Here is a 24,533-nt window from a genome sequence, read left to right as displayed (position 1 = left end):
TTGACATTTCTTCAGGGTGTATGAGAAATATCATTAACATTCCACTTTTTGATGAGCTGCAGAACAGAACAGTCTGCATTAATGTTAATATGTCTTAGGAACTATGGAAATTATGACAGAAGACTGAAACTGAAACAGTTTTCATGGTTTTGCATAAAAGTCGGCACAGAGGATGAGTTCCTTGTTTTATTTCTTTCCCTTTCCTAATAATGCACAGGTGTCCAAAAGTATTCATTGTTTTGTTTTGCATTGTTGAGAGAAGATGGAGGTTGTTCTTTCCTTTCATATGTCTGTCTTTGCCTGGAACTGAAAGACTGGGACGGGGGGACCCTGCTCTGCAGTAGAAAAATGTTTGCTACAGATGAATACCTAGCAATTTTTTCTCTCAGGTTCAAAGCCACCATCTCTATTAGAATAACGATGAAACTACTCTTTGGTTTGGAAGGATTTTTATAGGACTTGTAACTACTGAATCTTGGGCAAGGTGCAGTCATCCTGAAGTATTTCACCGGAAATATTAGGTAGAACTTATGTCTTACATACAGTTTGCTGTGGCTAAACTGTTCAGTGTTTTGAAGATCAGAATACTTCAGTCTATTCAAAGTCGTTTGGCTTCCTATAGGAGTATCTGACTGTAAGTTGATGAACTGACTACACAAAGTCAGAAATGATCCAAAGATCTCCCTCGACCTTAAGCTCTAGGAATCCGTTAAATTAATGGACCCTCACTTGCACATTCAAGTGGAAACCAGGCAGACTGTTGTGGGTTTACTCAATTATGACCAAAATCTGTGCAAAAGTTTTTTTTTCACTTTGACAAACCCCTCCCACTGAGTCCTTTCCATTCCCAGAAATGAGCATTCAAAACCAAAAAAAGTTGGAAGTGGTTGGAGTTCAGGCTACTTTAGTACTGGGAGCAATCAATAAAGGAAAAAGAAATTTCAGCACGTCCAGCACAGCAGAATGAAATAGAAACCTAAATTTCACTGAAAAAAAAAAAAAAAAACAAACAAAAACCCATGGAAAAATTATACTAAACCCTTAAAGAAAAAATTACATCTGTTCCTAAAATGAAATCCCCTATATTTCATTAATAAGTTCTAATGTAAAAAGAATTAAATTCAAGTGATCTGCATATTTACATCTACATGAAATGTAGTATTCCAAGTTTATTTCAATCTCATTAATAGAGCTTTATTCCCCATCCTTATTCCTTAAATAAAGAGCCTACTTATTTAAGACAAGTTTGTTATAAATAATAAATGACATCTCAAATCATTTAAAAATTAAGAACATAGCTACAATATTAGTATTATATATATATTATAATACTACATACAGTATATAAACTGGGGGTTTACCTGGAAGGGAGGGATAACTGCTCGAGTTGGTCTGGGTATTGGTCAGTGGGTGGTAAGCCATTGTATTGTGTGTCACTTTTGTTTACTGTTTTTCTTTAACATTTCCCATTTTAGTTTCGTATTATCTTCCCTTGTTATTTCCATTAGGAGTAGTAGTAGCAGTAGTAGTAGCAGTGTATCGTGCTTTATTTCAGCTATTAAACTGTTCTTATCTCAACCCACAGGTTTTCTCTTCACATTTTTCTCCAGTTTTTTTACCAAAATAAGATTGTGAAAGGAATTTTTATCAGAAATTAAAAAGAGAAGACTTCACTGGCTCCAGAACTTTTATAGCTTATGTTGCTTCATAGCATAAAAGTTGTGTGAAAGTCTTAGAAGCAGTACTTCTTTTTAAGCAATTATAGCAGGACAAGCAGAGAGTTCGTGTCTCTTACTGTCTTAAAGAGAAAGGAATACAAAGATTGAATACAGGTGCAAAAATATGAGCAGATCATTCAGGTGTTATTAACATTACTGAAGGACTTTGTGGGAGAAATTGCATACTTCTTCAAGGTGAATCTAAAACACCACCTCTTGGTATGAACATAATTTAAAAATTGGTGATGACCTACTGCCACAGTAGTTGACGTTCAAGAGTGCAAGCAAAAACATATATTTTTTCCCTCCAAAAGACAGCACCTCAGATATTAAAGTGATTTCTTGCACTCCGCACAGACTTCAGATAAGGACCTATATAACAACTAAAGATAAGAATGACTCGTTGATACTTGTCTTCCCTTCACCCACCAAATTGATTTCACCCTTGATATGGGACATACTTGTATATACAAGATTCCAAACTTAAGCACCCACAGGCTCTTCCTTGCTTTTGTAGCCTCCTTTGCCCATATATTCCTTCAATTTCCAAAGGCTATTAATTCTCTTTTTGTTTCAATTGTTTAACTCATAGGTAATGTTTAAAGCTTGACTAGGTTCCCTCTCTATTAATAACCACCTGATAACAAAGGTTACTGAAATAACCACCTGATAACAAAGGTTACTGACTGGAGAACATTGACTGCTATACCCTATGAAGATAAGGTCATCTCCATGGTATGACAGAAAGGCATATGTCTGCATACACCTACACACCTGCTGTTCTTAGCCTCTGTTAACCTGATATTTGTATTAACAAAGGATCTGAAGGAGGAAGGAAAAAAATAGATCTATTTGGACAGGGACATTGAAATGGAGCTTAGGTAACCTTAGACAATGACAGACTATTAAGAGGTCAGATTTTAAAAACAGATGTGAGAGATAGCATCGTGTTTAGCTCAAGATCAAGTTGTTCCTGTTTAAGTGAAAGGTACTCAATCACAGGACCTTTGCAGGTGCACTCCAGTTTCGATGACCTTGTGTAAATGTTCATTACCAGTATATCTCATTACTTTCTCTTTGGAACAGAGTAGTTCACTATTATGTCAAAGTTATCCAGCCTTCAGTTATGCCTGTAATGGCCACTACTCTCTGTTCTGGCCATCAGTCCAGACAATTTGTGACAGTATAGAATTCTCCTGAACTCCAGATTTCTTAGACAGTCTGTCCAGTCTCTGTGTGAATTCTGTTAAGAACTCAATCATTTCTCTAAAGGCCACATGATCCACACCAGAAGCTGAATGCAATTGCTGGAAAAAGTAGGCAGTACATATGCTGACACTAAGAACCCATAATCGTTAGGGATTCTCAAACAAACTTAAACACACCTGACATTTTCAGCATGAACATACTGTACCAGCTGCAATTTATCAACATCTTTCCTACATTTTAACATATTGTCTCTATCGCTACCAAACTTGTTCTTTGCGCTGTTTCAGAACTAAGGAATTTATGGTAAACGTATTCCGCTTCTGGCATCCTTTACTCCTTTTCTAACCACTGCACTTCTCTGTGAAGCAGTGACAAAAGCTTTGTGGAAAAATTCAGTTGTCTTGGCCAGTGTGCGTCTCAGCTGATCCTTCACAGGCAATGGGAAGAAAATCTTCCATTTTCATGTTTTGGTCCTGTTATGGACTCTTGTGGAAAACAAAGAGTAGAAATCATGTCCTTTTAAAAAATTAACAAGCTTGCTCTAGTGGTAATAAGTACCTTTAGGTTGTAATAATAATAAGTTCTTTAGGGTGTAATAAAGAGTCTTATAGCTGGTACCAATCAATATTCTTGAAAACATAAGGAACTGAGGAATAGTTTTGGCCTCCACATTAATAACAGTTTTGAACCTGACATTTGCAGGAAATCACTGAGGTATTGTCACAATTTAAGCCCAGTCGGCAACTCAGCCACGCAGCCACTCACTTACTCCACCCTCACCCCCCCCTTTTTCCCCCTGCTCCTTGAGGGATGGGGAGGAGAATCAAAAGAATATGACTCCCACAGGTTGAGATAAGAACAGTCCAGTAACTAAGGTATAACACAAACCACTACTGCTGCTACCACCAGTAATAATAATGATAAGGGAAATAACAAGGGAAGAAAATACAACAGCTCACTACCCACCTATTGATACCCAGACAAACCAAGCAGCAATCTAGCCCTTCCAGGTAACTGCCCCCAGTTTATATACTGGGCATGACATGCTGTGGTATGGAATACCTCTTTGGTTAGTTTGGGTCAGGTGTCCTGTTTCTGCCTCCTCCCGGCTTCCCCTCCTCTCTGGCAGAGCATGAGATTCAGAAAGTCGCTGGTCAGAGTAAACATTACTGAGCAACAACTACAAATCCAATGTTATCAGCGCTGTTCTCAGGCTCAGAGTCAAAACCACAGCACTGCACCAGCTACCAAGAAGGAGAAAAATGACTGCTACTGCCAAACCCAGAACAAATATGAAAAAAACCCCTATGTAGTAAAATTATTTTTTGAAGATAGTGATTAAGAACTACATTGTTTTCCTTCTCTGTGGATGTTGCCAGAAACATCAGCTAGGGAACAAAGTCTGTAAACTCACTACACAAATCTGATCTCTTGAGCTTTTGGGTGAAAAGATATGTCTATCTTCTTCCTCTCTGATTGTGTAACACAAATAGCACTGAATCAAATAAAATGACCATTCTAGTGTTTGTAGAAAATGCAGATTAAAACCAAAAAAAGCTAATAAAATATCATGCTAAATCTCATCACATTGTAAATATGGAGATTATTCCACTGTTTCTCCAAGGTTCATCACTATGAGTCAGCTTTTTAGCATATCATATATCAAGTAAAAGCTGTCTCAAGAAAACCTTCTGAGTAGAAAGCTGAAAAGGAGATGTCAAATAAAGAGTTTTATCTCCAAATTGTGTTTTCTGCAGATTCTGCTTCTTATTGAATTCTGCCCAGGGTCATTATTTTCCCCACACAAATATTACAGCCATCACATATCAATGGCGGGAAAAAATGCTTAAAAAGTACCACTGTTCCTGGACTTGAATCAAAGACTCTCCTTACTGAATATTTCAGTTATTAATCTATTTTTTTATATCTCTCTTCCTAAATTATTGATTCTGTTTATGCACAATGGATGTCTCAGCATATGGGCTTGTGAATGCTTTAATCTCAGCACATCTCATTTCTCATGTACACTCATTTCTCAAGCATTAAGCTAAAAGTGTTTTGTGTGGTGAGAAATGTGCACTTCATTATCTTGAGACAAAGGAAACTGAATTCTGGTCTAATAAGAACTGAACATCGAATACAGATGAAAGATACAGATACAGCTTACTCTTTCAGTTATATTTTAAAAAAAAACAGCACTGTAAATACTGTGATGTTTGGTAAGGTATATGAAAGTAAGTCTATGGCTGATTATAGATAGATACAGCTTATAAGCTCAGGAATGAACTAGATATAAGTTTCCTCTCCAAACGCTACAATCTTCTCTAAACCTTCCAAACGGTACTAACAGGAAGACCTTCAGTCAAAAGTTCAAATTTCCTATTTAGTTTTTATCAATGCAAACTTGTTAGCAGTTAGTAAGTTAAACAAACTTACCAAAATTCAGCTTTTCATGCTTCTGAAGGAACTTGAAATTAATGGTAAACAGCCCACAAGTAAAAAATGTTAGTGTGGTTGCCTGAGTACAAGACTGATGTGCGTTCTGCACCTGTTTGATATACATCTTTCCTGCCTTCTCTTGACAACTCTCTGGACCACAATTAGCTTGTGTTTGCACTACACACTCACTGCCAGGTCCCTTCCTACATGTCAGATAGCTTACAGCTTTGTCTTTTGTCTTGTAATTACATTTTCTCTTTTTGGAGGCAGCAGTACTGTGGAACATTATCAACACTTCAGGAAGGTAACGACTTGTTTGTACCTTAAGTGTCTACCACCTATCAGTACTGCACTGGTTTAAAACCAGCTTCTTTTCTAGGAAATGTTTTCAGAGCAAGCACCCTGTTGAGACTCAGGAATATATTTATTATTTTTTCCATAGGTGGTAAGTGCTTCACAATTTGGCACAGCTACTAACCTTATTGCTCAAATGCAGATGGTCATTTGACACAGAATGTTTTGTTCACTAGAGCTGATACTCTTTAGGATCCTGCATCAGAAGGTATTAATGAAGTAATTGCAAAACTTCGGTTGTCAATCTGATCTACAGTTAAATTCTGCCATTATGGAGGTCCCCTGGTGATTCAGTCCAGCAGCAAGCCCAGTTGAATTCTAGTTTTGGGATGGAGTTGCCAAGAATAGTTTCAAGCTCCAGGGAATCAAAATATTTGGAACTGTTTCCTCCCTACTCCCCTACCAGTTCCTTGTCAGGATGTCATCCCATCAGCTCAGCATAGAATCCTAATCAAGCAAAAGCAAAACATTTTTCTATAATTTCTCATTTTCCTTAAGCCCACTTAGTGTTTCTGGGACTTAGGGGAACTCTCTCTTCTCTGCCATCTATTTGTGACTTTGCCTTTGCCAACAGCTGTTCTGACATCGTCTATGCCCCTTAGTCGCATCAGTTTTTGCATTTCGCTCCTGCCTGTTTTTTTCCTGCCAACTTTATTTCAGTGAAATGAAGGATGCCAGGGTCATAGCACACAGATCAGTATCATGCCTGGAGCCAGTCTCTAGGTAATCAGCATAAGTAAGCTACCTGAATGTCATCCCACTTCCACAGTGAGCCCTGTGTAGCTGCAGAATACATATAACTGCATGTTTGAAGCACCAATCATCATAATGGTAATGGTGTATTCAGTACACTTTCAGGAATTAACATCAACCAGATTGTTCCTTTGTGCTTGCCTAGTCAATAAAGTTTAAATAACATCTATTTCAAATACAATACTACTCCATAAAAATTATAGCTAGCAAGTACATCAGGATTCAAATTATCTTTGTGTTTTCTGACAAAAAAAAATATGAAACCTAGATAATATTTACATATTAACCTTCAGTTTTATGTTTTCTACTTTTGAAAAGCATAAGAAAGTTTAACCTTGTTTACAGGAAAATTATATTATGAGACATTGAATAAAATCTCTGTTCTTTGCATCCACATTTTGGAAGACATAACCTGTTCCAAGTATACCTACTGCCCCTTAGAACCTTAAAAACACTTTTAAAACACACTATTGTTCCCTGTGTAAAAGAATAATAGTCCAGCATGTAAGAAGTAAGGACTACTTTACATACAATTTACCAGGTTTTTCCTTAACTTGTCTGCAAATGTTAGTATGCTTCCTCAAGATTTCTAAGCTGTTATGTCCCAATAAAGTTGCTTGCCTGCAAAAGTAAAAAAAAAAGGTAATATTTACACAAATTATGTGCAAATGTTCTGCATACACTGTGATTGCATGATGAATTATTGAAGAATACTTTCAGAAATATTTCTTATTAAATATTAATCTTGTTTATTTTAAAATACACATAAATTTGAATTTAATGCCATCACAACATTAATGTTTTCAGAGACAAACCTTAAAAACCATATGGATATAAAATAAAGATTGGAATTATGAAAAAAAATTATGACTTGGGAGTCCAGTCAAACTGCAAAGCGGCTGTATTGTGCATCCTGTATGCCCTGTATACTGGTATTTCACTAATAGTGAATATGTTGCAGTAGCATTATTTTCTGCTTTAAAATCTAGATTTACTCTGCAATGCAGTTGCTTTGCATTATACTGATTGCCAAAAAGACATTCTAAAACTAGTCGTAAGAGAATCACATCAATGATCAATGTTGTTGAATTGCAATGTACAGCATTATAAAATAAAATATTTTGCATTGCACAAAGAGAATTTCCTATCTATATAACATTGAGAAATATTTACGTAAATGGAGTACCTAGAAGCCAGAGTTTCAATCTTCTGAAAGTAATAGAAGACCTTCCAAAGATCTTGTGTCAAAGAAAATGAATAGAAGAAACAACTGAAGCTGAAAAAAACAAAAACAACTGAAGCTGAAAAAAACAAAACTATAACACAAAAATGATCAACATAAAAATGACAAAGCCATTGTTCAGACATTTAGGCAGTGTAATAGATTCTTTGTCACCTTTTCCAGATAGCCAAAGTAGGATCTGGAAAAAGACTCCTATGGTCATGACTTCCCTGCACAAATATGATCTTCAGATAATAGGCAACATGAAGTGATTGCAGAAAGGTGAGAGAATATGGCCTAAATTTTAATATTCCGCTCCATTTTTTTTCCTAAGACTAATTTAAACCCATTTCCCTCAAATAGGAAGAAAACTGTATCTACTCTTTCTAAATGTTCCTTTAGGCAAAGCCATCTAAACAGAAAAAGAATAAAAGTTAGAGATGATTAAAAAAAGACAAGATGCAAAGTATAAACATATTCTGAATATACTTACTGGTTTTCTACATATTGTGCTGTTTCAAAAAAGTTATTAAATCATACAATTACAGAATTTCTCAGAGAAATAGACCTTTCAGTACTGGGGTTTGGATTCTCACCTTGATTTCCCCATTGCCCAATTTCTGTCACTGCTCATGATGTGCAGACAGTGATGGTTTGATTAGATAACCTAAAAATAAATAAAACTCTTGCCTGTAGTCTCCACAGTAATAGCCCCTATTTTCCAAAGAGAACCTTCTACTTATTAAACCCAAATTCCCTCATTTGCTGAAGTTCACATTTCAAAAGCTCAGGACACCTCTTCACAGAGAAGCAGCAAAGAACTACCAAGCCTTTGAGCATTCGGAAACTTACATACCACCCAAGAGGAGCTTAGTCCTTTCCCTTTCTCCTGCTCCTCAAAGGTGATCTCTAAATGGCAAGCGTAACGTTTTTCTTATTATAGTTTTTTTCCCACAGGTAAGTGAATCTGTAATTATTTTTTGCACAGTGACATGACTTTACTATGAAGAGGCTTTTTCAGGTTTCCTAGAGAAAGACATCAAACTTTCTGCTTTGTACACAGTGGCTTAGCTTTCACAACAGATATGAGGATATCTCTTTTTCCATTCATTCTCAAAAAAAAAAAAATCTTTCAGTCCACTGATTTGTTCATATTGATATGGGCAAATAAGGCTTGATTTTTTCTTGGAGACAAAAGAGTACTGAAACCTTCACCAAGACCTCTGAAATAGCTCTAAGAACACACTATTAAACAGAAAGGAATAAATGATAGATTTAAAGTATTATGACACTTTTTGTGATTGTATCTATTCTAAAAATAGGATCTAAAAGTGCATTTAGAAGGAAACCCGTCAATGTGTAGAAGGTATATTCTAAAAACCTCAGTTCAAATCCAGAACAGTGAGAGTGCAATAATGGAGAATATAGTTGATAGATATGATTTGGCACTTTCATAGTTCTGGATATAGGGCTGGGACAAGATTTCAGATTTAAAAGTGTTTAAAGATATTAAAGCCCCCTTTGGCAAGCTCAATGGGTTTCTGTGAGCAATAGTTTTTGAGATGGGTGCCTAAAAATTTCTAAACATATTTCAAGCCACAAAATCTTTTTCTGGTCATATGGAAGCACAGTTGTGATAGTGAAAAAGGATTTCCATAAAAATGCTTTGTTCATGCTTTTCCTAGCACAGTTATTTGCATATTTATAGTGTAGTCTTGGCGCCAAATGCAAAGTCAGAGTTTAGGCAGTAACGTTGTCAGAGAAGGGCAATACTTTCTGATGGATAATTACAATATCGCTGATGTATTTTTTTTCTATTACTCTATACTGCCGCGGAATGGACTCAGTCAGAGATCAATATGATCAGACCAAAAGCCGTTTATTGCAAAGCATTAACTCCTTATATACTACTGCTTACACACACCTACAATGATTTGGCATATCAAGATTGGATACTTGTCCTGAAGACCCTTAGTGACTAACATATAATTGGTTAAGCACAGGTGTGAGAACTTGACCTCGAAAGCTTGCCACCAGGCCACAGTTCTCATCACTCGGTGAATTCCAGCTTCTTCTTATCTTGCTTGCTTAAGCTTCCTTGGGACTCTCATGGCCTTGCTGTATCTTTCGGAGTTACTCAGAGTTACTCAGAGAATGGATACCAAATATCCATTCTCCTGTGAGAATACTGTCTCCATATCTCCCCCTTTTTAGTTTTACCACAATTTGGTGGTTTTTCTCTATCACTGCTTGACTTGTATAACATAACAACCCACGACTCCAGGCAGCATTATTTCAGTAAGATTAGTCTAATTTGAAGTCACTGGAACCTTTATAACATGTGGCATACCAGTGAATCCTACACACCATGTAACAGGTCGGAATAATGGGGATTTAATAAATGTGCCCAGTATACTTGTCTGTTACCCACAGTCACACATACATAATAGAACAGATATTACAAAGATTTCTGTCATTGTCATTTCTTTATGTTGTTGAGTTCTGGGGCTTTATATGTTTCCCTGGCAGTCAGTATGGTCCTGTCAATAGCTGCAAATTTGCGTTCTTTAACACCTCTTTTACAAGTGACAAATACATACAATACAAGGTATAGTTTCTTATTAGCAACTGGTTAGTAAATACAGGTGGTTTTATACACAAAATCGCAGCCTCTAATAATTTACAAGCACACATATTCAAGTTGTTACTTTTCAGTTGCCCCCAAGTAATATTTTGCAGTCATTCATTTTTCTCTTCCTCTATCTCATTTTGCTTGGGGTATTCACAGTCAGCTCCTGTAGCTGGTGCATCTGGTTCCTTCACTAGTCTGTCCAGCTCATGGCAATGCTTGCTAAACTTTGCAGGCAGCCACCACGGACATGTAGGTAGCAGGACACATATATACCCCTTCCCTTAAGATGTCAGTTCTTGAGAAATAGACAGGTTAAAGTCATTCCTTAAAGCAGAAGCATTCTGATGCAAAAGGAATGTGAAGCAGCTGCAGAAGTAAACGGCACAGTGTTAACAGTCAAGGAGTTTGCTGTGTCATTACCCACCTTTTTTTTTTTTTTTTTTCTCTGCCACCCTGATGCTGCTTGGGTGATGACTGATAAAGCTTGTGGTTGGACTACCCCTCTAGCTTTACCAGTTCTTGTTTCAACTGATCTGTTCCTCCAAGTCTTGGATTCACCCCCAGGTTACTTTAAACACACTAAACATGCACTCAGCATATTTCAGGTACTCTTTAGGCTTTGTTTGTGGTGTCTCTACAAACTGCCCCAATACTTCAATAGATCAAGATGTTTGGTGGGTTTTTTGTTGTTTTGTTGGTTTTTCTGTTTGGTTGGTTGGGTTTTTTTGTGGGTTTTTCTTTTTTGTTGATTTTTTCTTCTGTTTGGTTGTTTTGTTTTTTTTTCAAAGTTGCTCACCCTGCTTTGTGCAGCTACAAACGCCACGCCTGCTCCTCAGCAGCTATAAATGCTTGCCTGCTTCAGCAGCAACCATAAATACCTGCTGGCAACCACACTTTCGCGTTAACCCTTTCTTGGCCGAAATGTTAAACTGCTACCTGTTAAAAACTTTTGCATGAACCCGACAACAAAAAATACACAGAGCATCGTCTGCCTCATCACACACACATACACAAACGCATGTATGGTATCCCACAAGCACACTCCACACAACTACAATATTTGAAACACAAAATCCAGACAATCATTGCTCCCACTACACAGTCCCTCATACAGAACATGGCACAAGGACCATGTGAAGACTATCAGGAAACCAGCTCCGAGAAGCATCATCACAGTGCAAGGGGGCAGGCTCAACATTAGCGGGTGTCCCTACAGAAGCTCTGCCTCCCTCACATTGCATGATGCTTGGGTTTTTATACTGACCAAAATGCACACTCATTTTGACACAGGTGGCCAGCCTATGTCAGAAAAAGTGGACAGCAATAAAGGTCTCCAAAGGTCGATAGAAACATGGACATATTTATATTTAACAACTTCTAGTACATGAGTACCACAGAGAGATTGTATCAAAGGAGTTGTATATAGGGTTTCAAGTCCACGGTCTGATACAGTCCACCTGATACTGCTGATAAGAGCATATGAGAGACCTTCCCACCATGGATCTTGATCCAGCACATACACCACAAAGAAAGCACACAATACATGCATCCCCTACCCGACTCGCTTCTCCCTTTACAGCTGCCCATTTATCATGAGGATCTGGGGGATATAAATCAGGCTTCTTTTCTGGATGAATACGCTCCAGGTCAAAAGGACTATCCAGATCAGCATCAGAATTATCAGGTGTCAGAATCTCAGGATGAGCAACAGCAGACTGATGAATGTGCACAGGCTCCTTCTTGGGGTCAATAGGGCCTGAGTCAAAAGGATCATCTTCATCTCTGTCCTCAGTCTCCACAGCCGTGGCGGCAACCGGTGAAAGTCTGCGGGGAGGGCGGGGTGGAGGGGGAGGAGCACCGGTCTCCGTGATCTCATTTTTTGACTTTAACATCTCTAAAATAGTTCTCCAAATGACTAACAAACTTTTCACAGTGTCATTGCCTTTCGTGGCTGCATTCCACAGTTTAACTCCTGCCTCATTCCACGAAGAGATCTCAAATACAGTAAACTCATCAATCTCTGGGTAACGTGTCTTCAACCATTTCAACATTAAGTCTGTCTCTTTAAAGGTTGCTCCCTTCACCTTAAGAAGGACTGAAAACACCCATAAAATGGAGGCTTTCTCCTTAGTAATTTTTTCCCAAGTCTCGAGATTAAAAGCTTCACTGACCCCCACAATTAACTCCCTCTCCTTACTCCAGAGCAACAATCTTTTTAGCATAGCTTCATCACAGTCTGTCCCTCTCACAGACAGGATATATTGGAAGAGTTGTTTTGGGGTTTTTTTTTGTTTTTTTTTTTTCCTCTTCCACCTGCGTCGGCTGTTGCCATATTTGCACTGCACAGTGTCTTCCGAGGTGTCTAAATTTGAAGCATCTAATTCCCAGTCCTGGTCCTGCCAGATCAAACCCAGCTGATTTCCTGCGTTTCAATTTCTTCAATTTCAATGCAAATATATTTCTCCAGTTTCAGTGTGAAAATATAGAGGGTTGCTCTTCTGGTGCCATTTGCCGTGGAATGGACTCAGTCAGCGATCAATATGATCAGACATGATCACACATGATCAGCCATTTCTTGCAAAGCATTAACTTTTTATATACTATTTCTTACACCTACAGCAATCTATCATATCTTAGAATCATAGAATATTTAGGGTTGGAAAGGACCTTCAGATCATCTAGTTCCAACCCCCCTGCCACGGGCAGGGACACCTCACACTAAACCATATCACCCAAGACTTCATCCAACCTGGCCTTGAACACTGCCAGGGATGGAGCATGATTGGATACGTCTTGAAGACCCTTAGTGACTAACATATAATTGGTTAAGCACAGGTGTGAGAACTCGACCTCAAAAGCTTGCCACCATGCGACAGGTCTCATCACCTGGTGAATTCCAGCTTCTTCTTATCTTGCTTGCTTAAGCTTCCTCGGGCCTCTCATGGCCTTGCTGTATCTTTCAGAGTTACTCAGAGTTCATGTACCAAATATCCATTCTCCTGTGAGAACACTATCTTCACACTATACTGAAATGAAAGATCATTTTATGCAACCCAATCCTGGAATATCCTGGCAAGATCTCTTCTCTTGAGGTATACTGCCATGATTATTTTCTTTTTTTTTCTGTCTTCTTTTTCTTTTATTAAATTAATACACTATCCAAAGGACTTTTAAATCCAATCAGAACTCAGGTATACTTTTAATACTGTAAAATATTCTTGCTGAATTAAAATTATATAGCCTGTTTGATTTAATCAAGTAAAATTGTGTCGTAGCCCTGTACACAAGGAGACAATACTCATAAATCACTAGACAGTCTAAATTAATTGCCACAGGTAGCGCCCTGCCAGTAGTATATATAATTATTTTTCTGGTGTACAGAGTGGAATAGCAGAAAGTTGCTGCTAGCATAACCAAGAGAAAGAAAAATTGCATATATGATAAAATGGCTAAAATGCTTGCAAAATTTCCAAAGCTGCATTCCACTTGTGAACTACACTTTTCTGTGTTTTTATCTTCCAGAGCTATAGTTATTCTTGCTATCAAACATAACTCTATTGTATTTCTGTTTGAGTTGGCAGTCCAATACCAACGAAACAATGTCTCCAGAGACACAAACTAGAAAAGACAGTGATAAACACAGATCTACATGTTATTGATTCCATAAAAGGACGAGAAACAAAACAGGAGACTTGTTTCCTTTTCAGAACAGAAGCAGGTAGAAGACATGAAGCTGGAAAAGAAAATCATCAGTCAAAATATAAATTAATGCTGCCAGCATTAGAAAACTAATTACTAAAACTCAACAAGCTCAGATTTATGACAAACTGAAATAAACTCTATTCTTCACTCCTCCTTCCCAAGAGTCAACCAGCATAGCACATGCATATACCATGTGTGGTAGCGAGTGTGTGGCCTTTCCATTCAAATTGGTGTTTAACCTGCCTTCCATTGCTTAACTCAAATCCTTTTGAAATTAATCTAAAGTTTTCTATCAACTCCATTATTGAATACTCATGTGTATCTTTAAACACAGGAAACTCAAACACTAAAATCTTCATAGGGTTAGGAATTAAGAATCCAGTTTTTGATGGTTACAGTGATATGGAAAGAAAGTCATGTTAGCTACTTATTTCCACTTTTATACATCTTGCTAATGAAAGCCATGAAAAAATCAGCTCTGTTTGGAGACAGCAGTTAGAATCATAGAATCATAGAATGGTTAGGGTTAGAAAAGACCTTAAAATCATCTAGTTCAAACCCTGCTGCAATGGGCAGGGACACCTCCCACTAGACCAACTCTCTTAAGGCCCTAAGCAGCCTGGCCCTGAAAACTTAAATTAAGGTTCTTTGTATTAATGGAGTCACAGAGTCATTTAGGTAGCAAAAGACCTTTAATATCATCAGGTCTAACTGTTTAACCCAGCAGTGCCAAGTTCACCACTAAACATGTCCCTGAGTGACACATCTACATGTCTTTTAAATATCTCCAGTGACAGTGACTCAGCCACTTCACTGGGCTGCCTGTTACAAAACTTGACAGCCCTTTCGGGGAAGACATTTTTTCATAACATCTAAACCTTCTGCAGTGCAACTTAAGGCTACTTCCTCTCATCCTATGGCTTGTTATCTGTGAGAAGAGACTGATCGCTACCTCAAAATATTTTGTGTTTGATTAGTTGTTGGAAATGATGTACACATATATGTTACATATACACTGTTCCTGCAGTCACCATTCAGTAAAACAGTTATGCATTTGGTTTTTATTACTCATTTTCTTTAAAAATGACTTGCACTTGATGTTCTGTGTTGAACTGAAATGGAATTAAAGCAGTGTTTGTATGTTTCAGGGGGAAGCAGGTATACAAATTCCAGGACCAGAACAGGTTTATTGAGAAAGATTTATAGAATGTTTTCCTTAGAAGTAAGAAAGGGCTTTGCAAAATGGTGATAAGAGGTTATAAAATAATGGCAATGCTTTTACAACCACTCTATGTTTGCCTTGGGGAGGTACAAATACACAGTAAACAATGCAGTATCTTGGAGAAGCTGTTCCATAATTTTATTCGCTTATCAGAATTGCATGTTACACCTAACTGAAAACTTATCTGAGGTGTAAATATAACACTTTGAATTATTAATTTAAAATCAAAGACAATCATTATGACTATTGTCCTGGTTTGAGCAGTAGCAGTCATTTTTTCTCCTTTTTGGTAGCTGGTGCAGTGCTGTGTTTTGATTTTCGGGCTCGGAACGGTTCCTGATAGCAAGTATGTTTTGAGTTACTGCTCAATTGTTTGGTTTGTTCTAGGCCTTTTCTGAGCCTCATGGTCTGCCAGGGAGGAGGGGAGGCTGGGAGGAAGGAGAGACAGGACACCTGACCCAGGCTAGCCAAAGAGGTATTCCATACCATAGCACGTCATGCCCAGGATGTAACGGAGAGTTATCCCGGAAGGGCTGAGGCTCTGTGGGGATGGAGGAGGTATCAGTCGATGCTCGGTTGGGCAGGGTGGGCTGAGTTATGGGTCGGTGGCTGGTGAGGTGTTGTATTCTCTTCACTTGTTATTGGCTTTATCATTATTATTTGTAGTAGTAATGGCCGTAGTGATTTGTGTTGTGCCTTAGTTATTAAACTGTGCTTATCTTAACCTGTGGGGGCTACATGCTTTGGATTCTCCTTCCTAACTCTCCTGGAGTTGGGGGAGCAAGGGCGGGAGTGAGTGAATGAGCTGTGCAACTTGGTTTTAAACTATGGCAACTATTTTGCCTAAATGCAAATAGCAACTATTTGGTTTTCTTTTTTTTCTCAGAATGAAATGTATTTTTGCACTCTGCAATTTTACACAGGTATATGGTCCTAATTAGAGTGTAGATGGGAGAAAAGTTTTTTTTTTTTCCTCAGTTTAAAATAGGTAGTTCAAAATATACAGTCATTAAACTTTCTATTTACACATCCAGACTCTGAACAGGAGTTCAAAAAAGACATTGCAAGAATAGAAGGACAAAAATTGCTGACAGGTGTAACTAATGATTTGGAGAAGCTCCTGTATGAGAAATCACTGTGAAGATTAAAGGCAACATTTTCAAAACTGTTAGCTCTTATCCATAAGAGTAATATTTGACATTAAAGATTGTTAAGTATTAGTATTGCAGGCACAGGAACTATGAAGAAGACCCTAAGCCCATAAGCAAAACATTTTTCTTTCTCATGTCTTAGAAACCTGCACAATATGTTTCAGAGGCTTCTACTTCATTCTTTTCTTGCCCAGTATCCTAGAGGTTGAAAAACTGGGTTCTCCATGAAGATAAAGAGTGGAACACAGCGGAGGTCTTCTGACATCCCAAATTTACTATTAATTTGTGACAAATAATAAACTTCCCTGTTTTTTTTTTTAAAGGAAAACATTAGTATTCTGCCAAAAAGAGCAATGTAAATACTCCAAGGCATAAGGGAGTCAGAAGTTGTGAATTCATATCTGACAAAATGGAAGAATCCTAATCTTTATGAAAAGGATGCAAGAGCCTCAGAGAGCAAGATTTAAAATACTTATGCAGTATCTCCTAGATGTGTGAGACTGAGAAAAGGAAGGAGGACTATTTCTATCACCTACACTAATTTTCACTTGTTTTGCTCTGTTTTGTGTTGTAGAACTTTTTTATTTATCACTGGATGGATTTCAAACCCCAGGAAAAAACATGGGCAAGTCCTCTTGAAGGCCATTTCAAGACTCCTGAAAGAATCACAGAATCCCGAGGGTTGGAAGGGACCTCAAAAGATCATCTAGTCCAGCCCTCCTGCAAAAGCAGGGTAACCTAGAGTACATCACACAGGAACTTGTCCAGGCAGGCCTTGAATATCTCCAACGTAGGAGACTCCACAACATCCCTGGGCAACCTGTTCCAGTGCTCTGTCACTCTTACAGTAAAGAAGTTCTTCCTGATGTTAACGTGGAACCCCCTATGCTCCAGTTTACACCCATTTCCCCTTGTCCTATCACTGGATATCACCTGAAAAAAGCCTAGCTCCTTCATCCTGACACCCACCCTTTACATATTTGTAAACGTTGATGAGGTCACCCCTCAGTCTCCTCCAAGCTAAGGAGACCCAGCTCCCTCAGCCTCTCCTCATAAGGGAGGTGTTCCACTCCTTTAATCATCTTTGTGGCTCTGCACTGGACTCTTTCAAGCAATTCCCTGTCCTTCTTGAACTGAGGGGCTCAGAACTGGATGCAATATTCCAGATGCGGCCTCACCAAGGCAGAGTAGAGGGGGAGGAGAACCTCTTTTGCCCTACTAACCACATCCTTTCTAATGCACCCTAGGATGCCATTTGCCTTCTTGGCCACAAGGGCACATTGCTGGCTCATGGTCATCCTCCTGTCCACCATGACCCCCTGGTCCCTTTCCCCTTCACTACTTTCCAGCAGGTCAACCCCCAACCTGTACTGATACATGGGGTTGTTCTTCCCCAGATGCAGGACTCTACACTTGCCCTTGTTGAAATTCATCAAGTTTCTCCCCACCCCAACTCTCCAGCCTGTCCAGGTCTCGCTGAATGGCAACACAGCCTACTGGGGTGTCAGCCACTCCCCCCAATTTAGTGTCATCAGCGAACTTGCTGAGGGTACACTCAGTTCCCTCATCCAGGTCGTTGATGAAAATATTAAACAGCACATAATAAAATATTAAACAGTCCCTCCCCAGAGGGACTCCACTAGTCACAGACCTCCAGCTAGATTCTGTGCCATTGACCACAACTCTCTGCCTTCTTCCTTTCAACCAGTTCTTGATCCACTACCTGATGGTCAAGTCCACACTTTCTTAGCTTATCTATGAGAATGCTATGGCAGACAGTATCAAATGCCTTACTGAAATCAAGAAAAAACACATCCATCACTCTACCATCATCCCTCCACCTAGTCACTTCCTCATAGAAGGCTATAAGGTTGGTCAAACATGACTTCCCCCTCATAAAACCATGTTGGCTGTTCTTAATATCCCCCTCATCCTTGATATGCCTAGAGATGGAGTCGAGAATAAGTTGTTCCATCACCTTTCCAGAGACAGAGGTAAGACTGAGCAGTCTATAATTACCCGGGTCCTCCTTCTTGCCTTTCTTATAGACTGGTGTGACATTTGCCATCCTCCAACCCTCAGGCACCTCTCCCGTTTCCCACGACTTACCAAAGATGATGGAGAGTGGCCTACCAATGACCTCCGCCAGCTCCCTCAGCACCTGTGGGTACATTCCATCCGGACCTATTGATTTATAGATGTCCAGATTGCATAGCTGATCCCTAACCCAATCCTCATCTACCAAAGCAAACTCCTCCTTTGTCCTGACTCCTTCTGGGGCTACAGGAATCTGGGGCCCCTGGGGAGTCTGCAGGAGTAAAGACAGAGGCAAAGAAAGCATTCAGCACTTCTGCCTTCTTTGTATCCTCTGTTTCCAAGGCACCCACCTCGTTCAACTGTGGGCCTATATTGCCTCTTGTGTTAGTTTTATTTGCTATGTATTTGAAGAAGCCCTTTCTATTGTCCTTAACCCGACTAGCAAGATTAATTTCCAAGGAGGCCTTAGCTGTCCTAATTGCCTCCCTACATCCTCTAACAACTGTCCTATATTCCTCCCAAGTGGCCAGCCCCTCTTTTCATAATCCATAGATTCTCCTTTTCCACTTGAGTTTGCCCACCAGCTCCTTGTTTAACCACGCTGGTCTCCTAAATCCCTTAGTTGATTTCCTACTCATTGGGATGCTCTGATCCTGAGCTTGGAAGAAGTGGTCCTTGAAAGCTGACCAACTATCATGAGCCCCTTTACCGCCTAGTACCCTTTCCCATGGGACTTCCCTTAGCAGTTGATTGAAGAGGCCAAAGTTGGCCCTTCGGAAATCCAGAACTGTGGCCTTGCTAGGTATTCTGTCCCTCCCACACAGGATCCTAAACTCCACCATCTCATGGTCACTGCAGCCAAGGCTGCCATTGACCATCACAACTTCAACCAAACCCTCCTTGTTGGTGAGTACTAAATCTAGCAGCGCTCCTCTCCTAGTTAGTTTGTCCACCATTTGCATTAAGAAGTTATCATCAGTGCACTGGAGGAACCTCCTAGACTGTGAATGATTGGCTATGTGAGTCTTCCAGCAAATATCGGGGTAGTTAAAATCCCCCATGAGGACTAAGGCATGTAGTCGCGAGGCTACTTCCAGTTGCCTGTAGAAAGACTCATCAACTCCTTCGTCCTGATCAGGAGGTCTATAATAGACTCCCACAGCTGTATCACCCGTACCAGCCTGTCCCTTAATTCGTACCCACAGACCCTGGACAGAACTCAATACATTCTAGTCACTCTCTCACGTAAAGAGCAACTCCACCACCTCACTTTGCTGACCTATCTTTCCTAAAAAGGATATTGCCATCCATGAGCACATTCCAGTCATGTGAGTTGTCCCACCATGTCTCTGTAATTGCGACTAGGTCATAACCTTTAGACCGCACACAGACTTCTAACTCCTCCTGTTTATTCCCCATGCTGCGTGCATTGGTGTACAGGCATTTCAGGGAGTGAGCAGAGCACGCTGATGGCACCCTTGGGAGGTGGGAGGCCTTTTGGTCATCATTAATAGTAGAACAATGCCTCACTAGTTCAGTTACGACCCCCCTCGCACTTTGAATCTAACCTGAAGCTCTGTGAGTTAGCTCTGCTAACTCTTGTCCTAGTTCCCTTTTTCACTTGTGGGACAGGGTCTAAACTATCCCTTCCCACAAATGAAACAATAGATTGATAGTCCTCTCTAGTCTGCCATCTTTCAAGCCCTAGCATGTTTCTCTTGGGCTTGTCCCTAACAGGCCCAGTTAAATCCCCTCCCCTCTTCATATCTAGTTTAAAGCCCTGTCAATAACCCCTGCTAACCCCTTCCCCAAAATCCTTTTCCCCCTCTGGGACTGGTGTATCCCACCTGCCACCAGCAAACCAGGTGTCTCACACAGCAGCCCATGATTGAAAAATCCAAAACCCTGCCTATGGCACCAGTCACGTAGCCATACCTTAACCTGCAGAATCTTCCTATTTATCTCTTCACCCTTGCTTGTAACAGGTATGGAGGCAAACACCACTTGTGCTCCAGACCCTTTAACCAGCCATCCCAGGGCCCTGAAGTCTCTCTTCATTGCCCTTGCCCTCCTTGTAATAATTTCATCACTGCCAACCTGAAAAACCAGCAGCGGATAGTAGTCAGAGGGCTGCATCAGATCAGAGAGTTTCTTTTTAACATCTCTAATCCGAGCCCCAGGTAGGCAGCAGACTTCCCTGTGGGATGGATCCGGTCGACACAATGGGCCCTTCTGTTCCTCTCAAAAGGGAGTCACCCACCACAATTACTCTTCTTTTCTTCTTGGTTGGGGAAGTTCTAAGGCATGAGGGTGAGTGACAAGCCCTAGGTAACTCACTAGATAGATGTACCTCTCCATCTCCATTTACCTGGCCCTCTAGTTCCAAGACCTCATACCTGTTATTCAAGGGCAACTGGGAGGGAGGAAGGGATTGCGAGGGTTTTCGCTTACCTCTCCGAAGAGGGACCTCCCTCCATACATCCTTGTCCCTTAAGTTCTCTCCTTCTGTCTGATGGTAGGAGGGAAGGGGATCCATCACTTGTTCAACCACTTCCCTCTGCCCCTGCCTTAGGGTGTGGCTCCACCAATCTATTTCACTTTCGCATTCCCTGATGGCTCTCAACCTTTCTACCTCCTCCCTCAGTTCAACCACCTGCCTGAGCAGATCATTTATTTGCTCACAGCAAACACAAGCAGTGTCACTGGCTCCCTCCAGTACAAGTGCCAGGCTCAGGCATTTGCTGCAGCTGGAGACCTGCATGGCCGCTCGCCTGCAGGAAGGCTCAGTCTGGATAGCCACATTATTACTCACTACCGCTTTTGATCGTGTTGCAACCATGATCTATCTGGTTGATCGATCCGTCTATGTCTCTCCACACAAACAAGCACTCCTTCCTCCTCCTGTGCTCCAGGCGAGTCCTCTTGATGAGGCAGCTAGCCCTCTTGCCAGCCTGCGCGAACTGCGCGCAAACTGCCTCGACCCACTCTGTTTGCCCGCTCTGTTCGCCGTGCTCCTGGTCACCGCACTCCCTGGGTAGGTTTTTAACCACTCGCAGCTGGTGTTACTCCTCCTAGCTCCCCCCCCCCCCCCCGGTGAGTCAGCCCCTCGGGTAGGCTGAGCTGCCGGCTCCTGGACAAGTCCTGTTGAGGACTTGGGGCTCCCTCCTCAGTGGCTCTTGTCGCTCTGTGGTGAAGCTCCTGGACGCTGATCTCTCCCCGCTCCACTCCAGTGTTGCAGGTGTCCTCTCTCCAGCTACTCACCTCAGCAATGACAGAGAATGGCTGTTGATGGCTGGTTTGAAAGAATAGAAAATTAAAGCAATGTGGTTCTGGCAGCATTAAATGCCAACAGCATGCTGGGCACCGTTAACAGGAGCATAGTGAGTACATGAGAGGAGCAAGTATTCTGCTTTACTCTGTGTTTTTTAGACAACATCTTGAATATTGCATCCAGTTTGTGGCCCAGCACAGGGAAGGTGTTGATCAACTGGAATGGGTTGAGCAGGAGACCATAGAGATAGTTGGGGCTGGATGATTTTTATGCTTTGAGGAGTGGTTGAGTGAGCTGGGTTTGTCCAGCCTGCAAAAAGTATCACTGCAGGGAACCTAACAGGAGCTCTCAAGTGCCTATGGTGGGGTTACTGGGAAGATGAAGCTAGGGTCTACTAAGGTGCATAGCAGAAGAGCACAGTGGTTATAAACTGACATGGGAGGGGTTCTGAAAGAATATGAGAAGAAGAAATTATGACAGAAATAACTGAAAATGGTTGTCTGAGAGGTTGCAGGTTTTCAAAACCAAACATACAAAACCCTGAGGCATCTGGTCTGAGTTCAGTGTTGACCCTGCTTTGAGCATGACTTTGGATTACAGACCTCCCAAAGTCCTGTCCAATCTGAGTGATTGAGCAATTCAACAATTTTAATGGCATCAGTCACTAGGAGAATCCAGAAGCTGTTAAACTAAATACTTAGGGGCCTCACAGCTTCTAAGGAATAGTGCATAGGCCAGTGATGTTCAGGTTTTAGCTTCCTTCTTTGAGAGAACTGTTCCTCCAGCAAAGAATATGCAATTAATCCCATGATGTGATTCAACATTTTCCCAGATAAATCAGAATGCAAATCATGCCCATTTTGAGAGTCATCTCTTACGGAGCTAATGCATTAAAACTGTCTGTACTGCTCTACTTTTACATCTCAGTGTTAAATTTTTCCTAGACACATGCCAGATTGATAGAAATCTGATTTTTCAGCACAGCTGTTCCAACTGAATACTCACTGCTACAACAGCATTAGGAAACAAAGAGAGGTAATACTGTTGGAAAACACTTTCTTTCCTACTTAATATCCAGATTGTTGGTGTGAAGGTCTTTAGTCTTTGTCTTGGCTTTTACTTGCAAACTGGGCATTGACATCTGCTAATCGCTAGCTTCTAAGGGAATTGAGTTTAAAGCATACTGTACATACAGTGCCAAATTCACTGTGTGTCACAAAGGCGAGATTGTTTTCTTTCTTCCGTTTTGTATTTACAGCTAAAGCAAATTGGAAGCAAACTGGTGACTATCATGAACTGGAGAATAAGAACAATAGATACAACCAAATAGCACTCCACTAATGAATCCAGTTGCAAAAAATGATTTAGCAGCTTCTGCCTCAGAGCATCTACATAAGCCTCTTTTGATCCACAACTTTGGACTGTATATGGAATAAGCAAGCTATAAAAAAATACACTTTATTAAAACTGTACCACATCCAGAGCCCTGCAGCCAAAGGAACAGAGAGAGTACACCAGGGGCAGCTCGAACATGAGTATCCTGAAGCTACTTGTGGTATACTCAAGAACTGTGCATCAGGATGCAGTGGAATTCCTGTGAGTTAAATGAAAGATAAACTGTAAAGGATCCTTTATTCAGAGGAAAAGGCAATAGCTTACCCAGCAGAGGTGCTTTTGTGGTTAGTTAAAGTGGAGCAAAGGCAAAGAGCTTTGTGAATACCAAAAGCATGATTATCCTCCCACCCACACAAGTGTTAATCTGATGTCACTGGAGTCTCTGGTGTCAAACTGCTATAAGCAGGAGAAGTATCAAACCATAAGAGTCGTTATTACCTTTAGTATCTGGGAGGTTACAAACAACCAGCAATGGAGGAGTTCGCTCACTGCAGCTTTTTATTTTCCTCATTGGAATGGACTTTTTCACTAGTGTTGTGCCAAATGCAACAGAAGCCTCCTACAGAGGCCTGCAAAAGTGCTCTTTCAGTCTAATGCTGGTGTACTAAAAAAGAAGAAAGTCTCACTCAGCAGCACTGCTCGATTTTGAAGATAGCATACTTACATCTTTACCTGCCTGAGTCCTTCTTACTCTTTGAGTCAACCAACATACTATCAGGACTGCACTGCTCCTTGTGTGGCCAGAAAAACTTTGTTTACCCTAAAAGTGGTTCTAAGTCTACAGAGTAAAGCCCAGCTAAACAGAAGGCTTATTTAGGCACTGCCAAAACGTTGGACACCCTCAGCTGGAGAGAGAAAGTACTAGCAAGCCAGTGCAATCTAACGTCATCACAAAAACTTTCTAGTACAAGGCAAGGAAAGAGGCAAAACTCTTCCCTGCATCTTACTTCTAACCTGTCCCTATGATCCTGGAAAGATACAAGACCTGATGCTGTCAAGGGCTGCCGTGAACCGTGTTACCAGTCCCTGTCTCAGCCCACCGTATTCAGCCCCTGCAGGACTGCGCCTCATTGGTGAAAGAACAGGCTGCGAGGTCACCCTCAGCTTGTGCTCCTTGTAGTGCAGCCACCCCTTGCTGCACCATGACATCCAATATCAACTGAAACCTTTTCTTCTAAATGTAATCCCAGATTCCCCTTTTAATTTAAACAAATTTTAAAGTAGCATTATGTAGAGAAGAATGGCTGGTTTTCCTCATTGTTACTTATTCTATTGTATCTCATTTAGGCTACATTCTGTCGGTTAGTGAGATATTTCAGAGAAGACAAGAGGTTCTGCTGAGGAGGCAAAAGCTTGTTATCATAACAGTGTAACCATTCTCTTTTATGTCACAGTGTCTGTACTTCTTGTCTCTCAAAAAAACCCCAA

This window comes from Melopsittacus undulatus, chromosome 1 (genome assembly GCF_012275295.1).
Source record: "Melopsittacus undulatus isolate bMelUnd1 chromosome 1, bMelUnd1.mat.Z, whole genome shotgun sequence".
Taxonomy (NCBI): Eukaryota; Metazoa; Chordata; class Aves; order Psittaciformes; family Psittaculidae; genus Melopsittacus; species Melopsittacus undulatus.
The sequence above is the reverse complement of the archived record's forward strand: the minus strand, read 5'-3'. Positions refer to the sequence as shown.